Source organism: Crotalus tigris, unplaced genomic scaffold, assembly GCF_016545835.1.
Source record: "Crotalus tigris isolate CLP2741 ecotype Arizona unplaced genomic scaffold, ASM1654583v1 scf7180000017744.3724543626:3957646, whole genome shotgun sequence".
Classification (NCBI taxonomy): domain Eukaryota; kingdom Metazoa; phylum Chordata; class Lepidosauria; order Squamata; family Viperidae; genus Crotalus; species Crotalus tigris.
This window is the reverse complement of record NW_024096611.1, coordinates 3,431,403-3,443,478: the sequence shown is the minus strand read 5'-3', so window position 1 is coordinate 3,443,478 and position 12,076 is coordinate 3,431,403.

Below are 12,076 nucleotides of genomic sequence, written 5' to 3'. Positions count from 1 at the left end.
CCATTTATTTCGGAAGCAGTTTTAATTCAACTTATGTCATAAAATGTGCATTATAAAAGATTGCCAGTAGTCTTCACCAAGAATAGCACATATTAAAAGGAAGGATAGTCTGATGAAATTGTATTTACAACTAAGTCATGTGCTTTATTAGTAATAGCAATACAACTTAGACCTATATACTGCTTCACAGTGCTCTACAGACCTCTCTAAGCAGTTTGCCCCCCACAATCTGGGTCCTCATATTACGAACCCCGGAAGGATGGAAGGCTGAGTCAACCTTGAGCTAGTAAGACTTGAACTGCTGAACTGTTGGCAGTCAGCAGAAGTAGCCTGCAGTACTGCATTCTAACCACTGCGCCACCACGGCTCTAGCATGACATTGCTATCATGAATAAAATACAGTTTGCATGCAAATGTGTGCACACTCCATACTTTCCTGCATGAGGATTCCTGTAACAGGACAAATTGTCATATGACATTTAGAGGGTGGGAAAAAAACATTTACTGGTATTTCAAGAAAATCTTCATTTTGTTCACTTACACAGAGTATATACCTCTGGGAGGCCAAGATCAGAGTTCAACAGAAAGTTTAGGAATATTGTCCTTTTCTCTGTATGGCTGTTTTTCATTTAGGATATGTACAGTGAAGCAAAGAGATGAAAGTTTCTTTTCCACAGAACTATTTCCTGAAGTGAGAGGGTCACAACATTCATGAATTTCAAAAGAGATCATTCAAACACTAAGGTATCATTAAACATTATTATTCTGAAATGGTTTTATGCTGTGGTCTTGTCAATTACCTGACATTAATCTTTTCCAGGGAAGAAAGCAAAATCGGTTCAGAGTTCATAAAAACTGTTCATCTGGGAGTTGTCTGTCACTGTTTGAAAGTAATTATGATTTTTCCCAAGGAATGAAGAGATTCAGTATACTCTGAACTTAAAAACAATAGAACCATTTGGACTTCAGTATTGATATAAATGCTTTCATCTCTGGCTATCTGGCTAGAGCATATTTGGAAAGTTCAAAAATGCCTTCTTAGGAGTGAAATGTGATTAACATATGGAACTAATAATGTATAATTTTACACTTGTCTGCATGAATACATAATACTGTTCCTGTGTCCATGATTCATCTGTAGTTTTGATACAAATAGATAATCTTTTTTATGGACTGCTATTGAAATGAATGACATTTTCTATAATCCTAAATAATGTCCATTTTAGTAAGATACTCTGAAACATCACCATATATCTCTTGAATATATTACTGAAGAAACACTGTAGTTGAATTCTGGAGCTTTAGGTTGGATTAGGTCTAAGAATCAGATATTCCCCCATCTCCATCTCTGGGCTTTTTGTTGGGAATCTGCAACACAGCAGTTGCAAGTACCACCCCATTTATTCTAACTAAGATAGTGCTCTGTGACTTAACATTGTATATCATAAAGAAACTGTCCTAGTATAGACAGTTATTTTGCATTTAACATTTTTGTTCATTTTATGACTAATTTCTTAAGACATTTTTTTCTGTAGTAATTTTGGTCTACAGTTACAACTATGAAAGTTGAAAAGTATATAATATTTACAAGATTGCTGTTTTAAAAAAATATTTAAAAACATCAACCTCTAATAGTTCTAATGAGATTTTACCCATTTTTATTTTATGTTTAAATTATTTTCATCCTGTTCATGAAATCTTCAAAATTGCATGGTGCTTACTGTCTGAAAAGGTGACTGAAGCCTGGTATATTTACATGGTAAAATGATGCATGAAAACTAACTAAATAAAGAAAAGCCTGAAGTTATAGATTTGTCAATAATTTGTATGTGGTTTAAGATACAAGCATGTCCTAATTTTTGGAAACATCTACAATCAACAGTGAGTAAAATGACACAAAGAAAGAAAGGATTGTCTAGTAGCTTTTATTTTGGCTGGTCATGTCAGTATCTTGTAAATTTCATATAATTTTCAACATTCATATGAGTAACTGTAGACCAAGACTACTACAGAAAAATTACTGTCTTAAGAAATTAGTCATAAAATGAACATAAATGTTAAATGCAAAATAACAGTCTACACTAGGACAGCTTCTTTGTGGTATACAATGTTAAGTGCCAGTTTTACTTCTATATGTTATGTCCACATTGTCCATTATTCTGAATGAAATACTGTCTCTGGGATGTTCCTACCATGTCTGTATTGAAAATATCTTACAAGGCTTAATGACTATTTAAATCAGAAAAAAACCCCACCTTTAATATTCTCCTTTCTGGAAACTGTCTAATTAAGTACTGAAACCTGGAAACTTCCAGAAAAATGCAATGGTCCTTAGACTTCCAAAGATTCTTTTTCATGCAGAGAGTCGATTGGTTCAACAGAATGGATTAAATATCTTTTTTTACAGCAAAATAGGATTTGGAGCTGCATCTGACATGAAATTTTCTGGCTGTACATAACGATACCACTGTCGTGATCCCAACCTTAATAAAAATATATTTGAGCAGCCTTAAGGAAAAGAAGAAAATCATAAAATGTATAATTAGATGCTTATAATATTTGTTGAACAAACAGTATCATTCCTATAAATGTTACTGTAATTTCTGTCCTAAGTATGTACCAACTCTTGTTACATCTTCTTATTTTTCATCTTCATTAAACATTTTAAAAATACAGATAAAATTCCTACAAATATTTTTTAGCTTCAGTAAAACAAGCCTGTGCCTTGGGGAAAATGGAATTACCACTGAGATAATTATATTATAGAAAACTCAGATGTTTTTATTTTGAAATTTTAAACTACTTTCAATGTACTGATGGCTTATTTCAAGTAACTAATCCAGTGTTACATACTTTACATGGGAATGAGTTCTACTGTATTGTAAACAATGAGACTAACTGGTAAGATTTCATTGGAAACCTGCTTTCTGAAGTACCCTTCCCTTAGTTGGTAACCTGAAGATACCTTGAAATAATAATTCCCATATTTTCCTTCATAAACCATATTTTTTACATAATCTGCTAGCTACAATCCCAACCCTCTCTAGAGGGCACCAGGTTGGAAAAGGTGGCTATTTAATGGGACATACAAATACATATATCTGAATATATTTGAATCCTGGAAATAACAATGAGATTCCTACATGCAGGAGCATGTTGTACATAAGAAACAGCATATGCACAGATGCCTAACAGATGGTTTGTGCTATCAGATCCGATAGTGCCACTTAGCTATTAAGAAAGTGAAGGGAAGTATGGGCTCTGCATTTACTCTGTATAACACTTCCAAACAGATGGTCAAAGCTGCCAGCAAAAAGACTGCCCTTTCAGTACTGCAAATATGATCCAATTCCAAAATCTAATATTTATCAGACACATAAATTAAGGCATTTTTAACCATGACCAAGGCAACAAAGAGATAAGAGAACTTTAAAAATAACATCAAATAAACCTCTAAAAAAGCATTTTAGCAGCAACAAACAGACCAAAGAGACCCAGTAAGTTAACTAGGTCCATGTGCACACATGGAAGTGGGGATGTAAGTTTCAAGTTTCATAAGAACATTTAAAAATAAACTCCTGTGCATATGGCCCTCTTAGCACATAATGGGGAAGTAGCAGTAAGAGAATTATGAAGGACATCTGCATGCTCTTTTTATACTCATGGTTACTATGCAATATTTCCCCTCACAGGTAAAATAGTTTTCCTTTTGAATATAGGGGCTTTTAGATCCCCTTCCAAAAAGATTTATTCCTGCTATGGGATTCCTTGTTCATTTCCTCCTAATATTTTTCTGCAAAGACTATCTCTGCTGTTTTGTTTGTTATCCTAGAAAAAGGTGGACAACTGACATCATACTGACTGCTCTACCCTGTCCCCATATTGTGGAGCATCCCCAGATTATATTTGTGAAATTACAAGGAAGAACATCTTCGCTCAACATAATAGAGTTTACTTACAATTATGGCTATGCTTTTAATTCAGTCATCATCCTTCAAAGTAATCTAGGCTTCCATTCATGGACAAAATATATTTATTTGATTGCTAAGATTTGACACTGACTTGATGACACATAATTAATCAGTCAAACAGCTATCATCCTTGTCTCCCGGACTTTATTTGTCCCAGAAATCTTTTGTTTCATTCCAGAGATTCAGGAAGCTCAACCTTCTTCAAGAACAACTAGACTATACAAAGGCAGCCTGAAGGCAGAGGCTGGGAGTTCAGTAACTAATGGGGGGAGATATAAGAGTAGACTATCCCATTGCCCTTACATTTCTGCACAGAAAGATACTTCATTGCTGGAAGAAGAGAGGGAGAGTTTTGCAATCCCAAGGGCCTTTTGTTGGCTTTGGACAAAGAGGAGAGGGCTTCTGGAGACAGCGAGACAATAAAGAGAAGCTTCACCTATTCCTGACACTTTAGATCTGGACGAAGAGGAATGTTTAGCTACAGCGATAGAGGGATGGAACATATCCTTTTCCTGCTGCTCTGAATGAGGAGGGAAGAGAACTGTTCCTGGTCCTAGACAATTGGAAGGAGAAAGATAAAAGAGATTGAAAATGATGGTAGAACAAATAAAATAGGATTTTACAAGGAGGAATATCACTTATCTAAATAACCAATTGCCACTAATAGGAGAATTGGAAAAAAAAAGTGGATTGTGGAAAAAGCAGGAAAAAGCACCATACTTAAATTGCAATGTCTATAAGAAGGAATATCTTAATGTTTATAGAGGACAATCAACTGATTTAATTTTTTTCATGTTATATGCAATCAAAGTACTGTATTTATCTAGCAAGAACCAGTTTGATGCAATTGTTAAGGCATCCAGTTGGAAACCAGGAGACCATGAGTCCTAATTTTGCCTTAGGCACAAAGCCTAAACTGGGTCAGTCATTCTCTTTCAGTCTTAGGAAGGAGGCAGTGACAAACCACTTCTCAAATCTTGCCAGGAAAACTGCAAAGCCTTATCTAGGCAATTGCCAGGATTCAGGATTGACTAGAAGACATGAAAAAACAATGCATCAAATGTCTGGTAGTTTTGTTGCATTTAAGCCATAAAAGGAAAATGTGTGATACAAGAGTTCCTATATTTGAAAACTTAACTGTCATTGCTTAATTAGATTACAGAAAATTACATTGTCATGGAGGCAACTAAACCTATCCAGCTTTTATGGTTTAATTTAGGGCTAAATTTATTTTTCCCTGACTAACCCTATCATGCAAATAGGCATAACAGGATTCAGATGGCCAGAATACAAAGATAAGAGCCCTTTGCAAAAATAGGACACCATTAAACACTCTATGTCTGTGTTATTGTTCAATTCCCTTTTTGATTTCACACAGAAGTGAAACAAGGGCAGAAAGAATGGGTAAGCTTCCCCTAATGTGGCAGTGCAGATTTATTATTATTATGGTTGGTCACACAGTCAGCCAGATGTTTAGATTGGATTTTGCATTTTTGTTCATTTATCAAGTATTTCTCAAGGATCTGAGGTAGGCAGCTATTGTTGCTTATTAATATTTATGGTATTGTCACAGGATGTAAGTTATTCCATGTAAAATTGCCTTTTGCTATTGGCGAATAATGATTTTATCAATGCGTTGGTGTTCAAATGGTGCTTCAGATATTTTGGTATTGCACCCAGAGCCCCCATTATTATGGATACTATTTTTATTTTTTTCCCCACAGTTTTACTTCTATTTGCAGATCTTTATATTTTATTATTTTCTCCAGTTCTTTCTTTTCTATTCTGCTGTCTCCAGATATTGTATGTCCATTATCCAAACATTTTTTTGTCTTTCTTAACAACAGTTGTTATATCTGTTGATGTGGCAGATGCTTGTCAGATAATTATCCAGCCTGGGATATTAAAAAAAAGTACAATGACAGTTTTGGGACAGGGGAAACCAACTTCATTTGGTCTGTGCTGCATTTTATTTTTACCTTTGAGTTATGGTGGGATTATTGAGTGAATAGGATTGAAAGAATATCCCATCATCATCATCATCATCATCAAAACTGGAGTTTGTGTTAAATGTAGGAATAGTTACATCTAGCTCCAAACAGGCTAAGTACATCAATTCTGAACTTGATTTCTATGACAAACAAGACAATGACAAAACATCTTCCATGTCTTAAGATCAAGCAGATTTCTCCAGCATTGCACATCATGGAACGTATGCATCTGCTATTCAGGAAGGGTTGCATAGGTGTTTCATTTCAGTCATAAAGGACTCAAATGTCTATACACCAATGCACAGAATATGAACAGCAAACAGGGTGAACTATAAATTCAGGTTAATGAGGGCAATATGATATTGTTACCAGTGTGGAAACATGGTGGGATGAAGCCCACAAATGGAACACACAGCAAGAGAGATTTAAATTATTTAAAAGAAACAGACCAAATAAAAGAGGAGGCGGAGTTGCTCTCTATATAAGAAATAACTACATCTCTACAGAAATAGAGCACAACAATGATGAAAACTGTCTTGAATGCATTTAGGTCAATATAAAAGGGGAAAAAATGAAATTGCCATAGATGTATACTACAGACCACCCAACCAAACAGGAAATGATGAACTTTTTGCTAGTCAGATAATTAAGGTATATAGGAAGCACATCACAATAGTAATGGGGGACTTTAACTATTCTGACATCAACTGGGAGACAAACTCTGCACCAGGTAGAAGATCAAACAGATTTCTTACAAACCTAGCAGACAACTTTGTCTCCCAAAAAGAAGGGAACTAGGGGATTAGCCATTTTGGATCTAATTCTCACTAACAGAGATGAAATGATAGAAGGTGTTGAAGCCACAGGAACTTTGGGAGGAAGTGATCATGCAATATTGGAATTCAACATTATGGAATCACAAGCAATAGAACACAGTCAAACTAGAGTCTTGAACTTCAAGAGAGCTAATTTCAATAAACCTAGAGAGGGCTTGGGAAAGATTCCATGGATGAGAATCCTCAAGGGGAAAACAACTCAAGAATCTTGGGAAATTTTGAAAAGTGAGATAATAAAAGCCCAGTCTAGCACAATACCAACAAAGAGGAAAAAATAACAGCTTTCAAAAGAAACCAACATGGCTGCATAAAGAACTCTCTGATAAATGGAAAGATAAAAAGGACAAGTGTAGAAAGTGGAAAGAGTCAGAATATCAGCAAATAGCCCAAGCCTGCAAAGATGAAGTGAGGAAAACTAAGGCTCAAAATGAACTAAGGTTTGCAACCAAAGTCAACAATAACAAAAAAAGCTTATTTCAACATGTAAAAAACAAGAAAAAAGTGAAGGAAATGATTGGTCCATTAGTGGGGGGGAAAGTGGCAAGAAGGTGACAAGCAACAGGGAGAAAGCAGAACTATTTAACTCATTTGTTGCATCTGTCTTTACAAAAGGGAAAAAACAGACCAACCTACCAAAAATAGTGTCATAAAAAACAGAATAGAAACAAAGGTTAAGATAGGCAAGAAAACAGTAAGTGAGCACCTGTCCAGCCTAGATGAGTTCAAATCACCAGGACCAGATGGATTACACCCCAAGGTTCTCAAGGAACTGGCAGATGTGATCTCAGAACCATTAAACTATATTTTTCAAAGATCCTGGAGGACTGGGGAACTACCGGAGGACTGATAAAGAGCTGATGTAGTTCCCATCTTCAAAAAAGGAAAAAAAATGGACCCAGAAAATTACAGACCTATCAGCCTGACTTCAATACCTGGGAAGATTCTGGAAAAGATAATCAAACAACAAATCAGCGAATACCTAGAGGCAAACAAAGTCATTACTAAAAGCCAGCATGGGTTTGTCAAAAATAGATCATGCCAGACAAATCTTATTGCATTCTTTGACCAAGTGACAAAATTAGTGGATCAGAGGAATGCTGTGGATATAATTTACTTGGACTTCAGTAAGGCATTTGATAAAGTAGATCACAACCTAATACTTGATAAGATAGAAAAATGTGGGTTAAACAGCATCACCACCAGATGGATCCGTAGCTGACTGACCGGCTGTATTCAGCATGTGGTCCTCAATGGAACCACATCTACATGGAGAGAAGTGTGTAGTGGGATGCCCCAGGGCTCTGTTCTGGGCCCAGTGGTCTTCAACGTCTTCATCAACGATTTAGATGAGGGGATAGATGGGGAACTCATCAAATTTGCAGACGGCACCAAACTGGCAGGAATAGCCAACACACTCCAGAAGACAGGTTTAAGATACAGAAGGATCTGGACAGACTTGAACACTGGGCACTATCTAACAAAATGAAATTCAATAGTGAAAAAAAGTAAGGTTCTACAGTTAGGCAAGAAAAACCAAATGCACAAGTACAGCATAGGTGGCACCATGCTCAATAGTAGTAACTGTGAGAGGGACCTCAGAGTCCTAGTGAACAATCACTTAAATATGAGCCAGCAGTGTGCTACAGCTGCCAAAAAGGCCAACACAGTGCTAGGCTGCATTAACAGAGGGATAGAATCAAGATCACGTGAAGTATTAATACCACTCTACAATGCCTTGGTAAGGCCACACTTGGAATACTGCATCCAGTTTTGGTCACCACGATGTAAAAAAGATGTTGAGACTCTAGAAAGAGTACAGAGAAGAGCAACAAAGATGATTAGGGGACTGGAGGCTAAAGCATATAAGGAACGGCTGCTGGAATTGGGTATATTTTAATGAAGAGAAGGACGAGAGGGGACATGATAGTAGTGTTCCAATATCTCAGGGGCTGCCACAAAGAAGAGGGAGTCAAACTATTCTCCGAAGTGCCTGAAGGCAGGACAAGAAGCAACGGGTGGAAACTAATCAAGGAGAGAAGCAACCTAGAACTAAGGAGAAACTTCCTGACAGTTAGAACAATTAACCTGCCTCCAGAAGCAGTGAATGCTCCAACACTGGAAGTTTTTAAGAAGAGACTGGACAGCCATTTGTCTGAAATGGCATAGGCTTTCCTGCCTTAACAGGAGGTTTGACTAGATAACCTCCAAGGTCCCTTCCAACTTTATTATTATTATTATGGATCATCACACAGTCAGCCAGATGTTCAGACTGGATTTGGCATTTTGTCTACCTATCGAGTCCTTATCCAGGACCTGGGATAGGCAGATGTGGATGTTTGATGGTATTACAGGTATCGTCGCAGGATGGAAGCAGTTCCTAGTAAGGCCGCCTTTTGCAATTGACTAATACTGAATTTGTCAATGCTGATGGTGTTCAAGTGGTGCTCCAGTTGTTTTGGGATTGCACCCAAGGAGCCTATCGCTATTGGTACTACTCTTGCTTGCTTTTGCCACAGTCTTTCTATTTCTATTTATAGGTCTTTGTATTTTGTTATCTTCTCCAATTCTTTCTCGTCTATTCTGCTGTCTCCAGGCACTGCCATATCCACTATCCAGACTTTTTTGTCTTTCTTATCGACAATTGTTAAGTCTAGGGTGTTATGTTGCAGGTGCTTGTCTGTTTGAATTCTGAAGTCCCAGAGCAGTTTAATTTTATCATTTTCTATGACTTTCTTTATTTTATGATCCCACCAGTTTTTGCTTACAGGCAAATGATATTTTTGCAGATCTTCCAATGCACCATTGTTGCTACTTTGTCATGCCGCTGCTTGTAGTCAGTCTGTGCAATCTTCTTGCAACAGCTTACCAGGTGGTCCACTGTTTCTTCAGCTTCTTTGCATAGGCGGCACTTACTGTCTGTTGCTGTCTTCTCATTTTTGACTTTATATGCATTTGTCCTTAAGGCTTGGTCTTGTGCAGCCAGAATTAGTCCCTCTGTCTCTTTCTTCAATTTTCTTGCTCTTAGCCATTGCCAGGTCTTGTTATTATCTGCTTTCCCAGCTATTTTTTTAATGTATTGGTCATGTAGTGCTTTGTCTTCCCATGCCTCTATTCTGTTCTTCATTTGGTCTTTCTTGTAGGCCAGTTTGGTCTCTCCAGTAGTCAGTAAGCCTTCCTGATATACTAATTTCAGTGCATCTTCATCATTGTTCTTCAGATATTCTTCCAAAGCCATTTTTTCTTCTTCAACCATCTGATGTAATTGTAGCATTCCACGACCACCTATTTGCCTTGGTAGATAAAGTCGGTCAATGTCACTGTGTGGATGAAGGGCATGATTCATTGTCATTATTTTTCTGGTCTTCCTATCCATTGCTTTTAGTTCTGCTTGAGTCCAGTCTGCTATTCCAGCTGTGTACCTAATGACTGGAATTGCCCAGGTGTTGATTGCCTTTATGGTATTTCCTCCATTGAGTTTGGACTTTAAGATCTTCTTCACTCTCTTGATGTATTCACCTCTAATCTTTTTCTTGACTTCAGTGTGCTTGATGTTGTCAGCTTGAAGGATACCAAGTATTTGTAGTACTCTTCCTCATCCAGACTCTTAATGTTATTTTCGTGGGGCATCTTGATTCCTTCAGTTTTCATTATTTTTCCTTGTTTGATAGTAAGTGTGGCACATTTGTCCAAGCCAAACTCCATTACAATATCTTGGCTATATATACGGACAGTGTTGAGCAGCGATTCTATTTCAGATGATGTTTTTCCATACAGCTTCAGATCATCCATGTAAAGGAGGTGGGATAGTCTGGCAGATGTTTTTGATGTTTGATAGCCATGTCCTGAGTTATTCAGTATTGTTGACAGAGGAAACAGTGCAATAACAAATAGTAATGGTGATAATGAATCTCCTTGAAATATTCCTCTCTTGATATTAACCTCTCCCAGTCTCTCACCATTGATCTGCAACTGTGTCTTCCATTGTGCCATCGATCTTTGCACAAATTTTCTGATGTTTCTACTGACTCCTGTTATTTCTAGGCACTTTATTATCCAATCATGTGGCAGAGAGTCATATGCCTTTTTGTAGTCAATCCATGCCACATTCAGGTTGGTCTTCCTTCTCTTGCAGTTTTCCAAGATCATTTTGTCTATTAGGAGTTGATCTTTTGTTCCTCTGCTATTGGGGCGGTTTCCTTTCTGCTCAGGTGGAAAGAGATTGTTTTCAACTAGATGCTGTTATACTGCATTAGCTACCACACCAGTTAGTAATTTGAAAGTTGTTGGTAAGCAGGTAATTGGTCTGTAGTTGCCTGGTGTTGCCCCTTTTGCTGGATGATGATGATGATTTTACTGCAAATGTTTGTTCTGGCTAGGGGGCACTCAAATAGCAAAGCACAGAACAGGAAGTCAAATCAATCAATCAGCATGCAGGACATGCACGTCCACACAATGCACAGTTGGGATTTGGGAGCTGTTTGCATAGCATGTCTGCAGCCATCTACAACCTATGCTTATCCAGCAATCCCATTGATAGGTATGCAGCAATGGCTACAGGCAGTTGCAGGCAACTTTAAATCAGCCTATCTTAATCTATAACATAGTAAGTTAAACATTCTGATTTCAATAGCTTTACTGGTAAGAACACACAGGCTCAGGATTCTAGCTTCAGAGTAATAAGGCTGGTATCTCTTACCTTTAAACACAGTTTATTGTCTTTTGGTAACAGCTGATTTTAAAAGTATGATTTATACTCAATAAGAGGCAAGCTTTAGATATTCCTATTTCACTACGTATACATTTCTAAATTATTTGATGTCAAACATTTCTGTTTATTATTTTAAAATCTCTCCTGGCCTTTATGTAATCCATTTGCTACTTTTTAATGGAGGTACTATTACATGGAGTGTTGTTAGATGAAATATGATAACAGAAATGATATGAGTGTATACATAACACAGCTTAGGCATAAAGTAGTGCTTCCTACAAGTCAAAGACGGGGCATATGGTTGCAGTATACTTAATTTTCACTTAATCAGGAATGGTGTCGTCTAGATGGGCTTACAGTATTATTCCAAGCATTGGATTGCATACTAAAATATCACAGAATCATAGCAGCCTTTTAGTGTGCAGTGTAAAATGTTATTTAGCCACAAACTAGTGTACCTTTTTTCAAGCTAGGGGCTGTAAATGTATTAAACTTCAATTTCCAGGATTATTAGCCAGCATTTGGCATGAGAGAAGAATGACTTTCATTTAAATGTGCCTGCAGCACAAT